Source organism: Mus caroli, chromosome X, assembly GCF_900094665.2.
Source record: "Mus caroli chromosome X, CAROLI_EIJ_v1.1, whole genome shotgun sequence".
Classification (NCBI taxonomy): Eukaryota; Metazoa; Chordata; class Mammalia; order Rodentia; family Muridae; genus Mus; species Mus caroli.
In genome coordinates, this window is record NC_034589.1 from 58,358,431 (window position 1) to 58,362,397 (window position 3,967).

At 42.0% G+C, this 3,967-nt stretch overlaps 1 pseudogene; it reads right to left on the reverse strand.

Moving 5' to 3' along the window:
- The window catches only part of LOC110286223, a 15,052-nt pseudogene that overhangs the window by 8,371 nt on the left and 2,714 nt on the right, over nucleotides 1-3,967 (reverse strand).

Below are 3,967 nucleotides of genomic sequence, written 5' to 3' on the forward strand. Positions count from 1 at the left end.
GCTATGGGGGACTTTTGGGATAGCATTGGAAATGTAATTGAGGAAAATATGTAATAAAAATATTAAAAATTAAAAAAAAAGAAAACCTAGATGAAATGGACATTTTTTTAGACACATACCAGGTGTCAAAGTTAAAACTGGATCAGGTAAACCATCTAAATAGTCCCATAACTCCTAAAGAAATAGAAGCAGTCATTAAAAGTCTCCCAACCAAAAAGAAGTCCAGGACCAGATGGGTTTAAGGCAGAATACTATCAAACCTTTAAAGAAGACCTAAATCCACTTAATGCTCCTCAAACTATTCCACAAAATAGAAAGAGAAGGAACACTACCCAATTAGTTCTATGAAGCCACAATTATGCTTATACCTAAACCACACAAAGATCAATCAAAGAAAGAGAATTTAAGAAACAATCTCCCTAATGAAAATTGATGCAAAAATACTCAATAAAATTCTTGTCAACTGAACCTAAGAACACTTTAAAATGAGCATTCTCCACAATCAAGCAAGCTTCATCCTAGAGATGCAGGAATGGTTCTCTATATAGAAATCTATCAATGTAATCAACTAAACAAACAAACTAAAATACAAAACCCACATGATCATTTCATTAGATGCTGAAAAGGCATTTGCCAAAATTCAGCATCAATTCATGTTAAGACTTGGAACAATTAGGAATTTAAGCCCCATACCTAAACATAGAAAAAGCTATATACAGCAAAACAGTAGCCAATGTCAAACTGATTGGAGAGAAACTTGAAGCAATCTCACTAAAATCAGGGACTAGACAAGGCTTCCCAAACTATATTACAGAAAAATAGTGATAAAAACTGCATTCTATTGGTACAGACACAGGCAGGAAGATCAATGGAACAGAATTGACCAGAAAAGAACACACACATATGATCACTTGATTTTTGAGAAAGGATCTAAAACCATGCAGTGGAAAAACAGCATTTTTTTTGAGTGGCTGGGGTGGTGTACATATTTTAATACATAAAGGTATTCCCAGCTGTTTTGAAAATGAAATGTTTTAGAAAATGATTATATTGAAAACAAATCAATATTACTATGTTAATAATTCAGGAATGATAACTCAAAATTTAGTGATCTGAAACATCTGGTCTGGGAAGTGAGCTACAATAGTGAAACACAATCAGTTTAGTTGATCAAACCTTGGCTATTGGAGACCTTGTTAGGGAAGTATTTTTCACACTCTTTCACTATTTCTTTTTATTTTTTATTTTTTACTACACATTTTCTTTATTTACATTTCAAATGTTATCTCTTTTCTTTGTTTCTCTTCCAAAAAACCCTGTCCCTCCCCCTTCTACTGGTTCATGATCCCACCCACTCCTGCTTCCTGGCCTTGGCATTCCAAAACACTGGGGCATAGAGCCTTCACAGGACCAAGAGCCTCTCATCACATTGATGTCTGACAGTTCCATCCTCTGATACATATGCAGCTAGAGCCATGAGTCCCTCCATATTCACAAACCACTTGATATTCAAGAGGAAGTAATACCAAAGTGTGAATACTTTGGTCCTCCTTAGAAAGGGGGAACAAAATACCTACAGTAGGATTTACAAAGTGTGGAGCAGAAACTAAAGGAAAGGCAATCTCTGAACTGCCACACCTGGGAATCAATCCCATATTCAGTCATCAAACACAAACACTATTTTGGATGTCAAGAACTACTTGCTGACTGAAGCCTGATATAGCTGTCTCCTGAGAGGCTCTGCCAGTGCCCAACAAATACAGACGCGAATGCTCTCAGCCAACCATTGGACTGAGCACAGGGTTCCCAATGGAGGAGCTAGAGAAAGGACCCAAGGAACTGAAGGGTTCTGCAGCCCCATAAGAGGAACAACAGTATGAACCAAACAGTATACCCAGAGCTTCCAGCGACTAAACCACCAGCCAGAGAATATGCATGGAGGTACTCATGGCTCCAAAACACAGCAGTTTTAACAAATTGTGTTGGTTCAACTCCAGATCAGCATGTAGAAAACTACAACTTGACATCTGACCACCTCCCCAGCCAGAGGACAGTTGTCCACCCGGCCTGGAAGGTTTTTGCCTCAGGAACAGCAGGAGACATCTTGGTCCTGGGACTTCGCCTAAAAGTAGTCTGCACAGGTAAGAGTGTGCACACAGAAGCTGACAGCTTCTGGGACAGGCAGGAGCCACAGAGCTTCTGAGGCAGCACCCTTTTTGGGGCTCCAGACATCTGACCACCAGAGGACAGGTGTCCACCCAGCCCGGAAGTTTTTTGCCTCAGGAACGGCAGGAGCCATCTTGGTCCTGGGACTCACCGAAAAGTAGTCTGCATAGGTGAGAGTGTGCACACAGAAGCTGACAGCTTCTGGGATAGGCGAGAGCCACAGAGCTTCTGAGGCAGCGCCCTTTTTGGGGTTCCAGACATCCGACCACCTTCTCGGACAGAGGACAGGTGTCCACCAGGCCCGGAAGGCTTTTGCCTCAGGAACTGGAGGAGCCATCTTAGTCCCAGGACTCCAGTGAAAAGTAGTCTGCACAGGTGAGTGTGTGCACACAGAAGGGGACAGCTTCTGGGACAGGCGGGAGCCACAGAGCTTCTGAGGCAGCGCCCTTTTCAGGCTCCAGACATCCGACCACCTTCCAGTCCACAGCAGCACCGGGGTTCCTGGCCCAGGGAGTCTCTGGACACCCCCAACGACCCACACATGATCCCCCACGGGATCCTAAGACCTCTGGTGAGTGGAACACAGCTTCTGCTCAAATCCAATCGCACAGGACCTGAGAATGCATTAACTAGGGAAGCAGATAATCTGGATTGACTAGGGGCACAAGTCCCTTCTGGGACACTCCAGCACCGAGGTTCCTTGTAGGCTGAGTTTCTGGACACCCCCAAGTTCCTCACAGGACCCTCCACGGGATCTTAAGACCTTTGGTGAGTGGAACACAACTTCTGTCAGGAGGCAGGATCAACACCAGATATTTGGGCACCTTCCCTACAAGAGGAGAGCTTGCCTGCAGAGAGTACTCTGACAACTGAAACTAAGGATAGAGCTAGTCTCCCAGGTCTGCTGATAGAGGCTAACATAATCACCTGAGGAACAAGCTCTAAAAAGAGACAACTGTAACAACTAACTCCACAGATTACCAGATGGCAAAAGGCAAATGTAAGAATCCTACTAACAGAAATCAAGACCACTCACCATCAATAGAATGCAGCACTCCCACCCCACCTAGTCCTGGGCACCTCAACACAACTGAAAAGCTACACATGGATTAAAAAGCATATCTCATAATGATGGTAGAGGACATCAAGAAGGACTTTAATAACTCACTTAAAGAAATACAGGAGAACACTGTTAAAGAGTTACATGTTCTTAAAGAAAAACAGGAAAACACAACCAAACAGGTAGAATTCCTTAAAGAAAAACAGGAAAACACATCCAAACAGGTGATGGAAATGAATAAAACCACACTAGACCTAAAAAGGGAAGTAGACACAATAAAGAAAAACCAAAGTGAGGCAATGCTAGAGATAGAAAACCTAGGAAAGAAATCTGGAACCATAGATGCGATGTGAGCATCAGCAACAGAATACAAGAGATGGAAGAGAGAATCTCAGGTGCAGAGGATTCCATAGAGGACATCAGCACAACAATCAAAGAAAATACAAAATGCAAAAGGATCCTAACTCAAACATCCAGGAAATACAGGACAAAATGAGAAAACCAAACCTATGCATAATAGGAGTTAATGAGAATGAAGATTTTTCAACTTAAAGGGTCAGCAAATATCTTCAACAAAATTATAGAAGAAAACTTCCTAAACCTAAAGAAAGAGATGCCCATGAACATACAAGAAGTCTACAGAACTCCAAATAGACTGGACCATAAAAGAAATTCCTCCCGACACATAATAATCAGAACAACAAATGCACTAAATAAAGATAGAATATTAAAAGCAGTAAG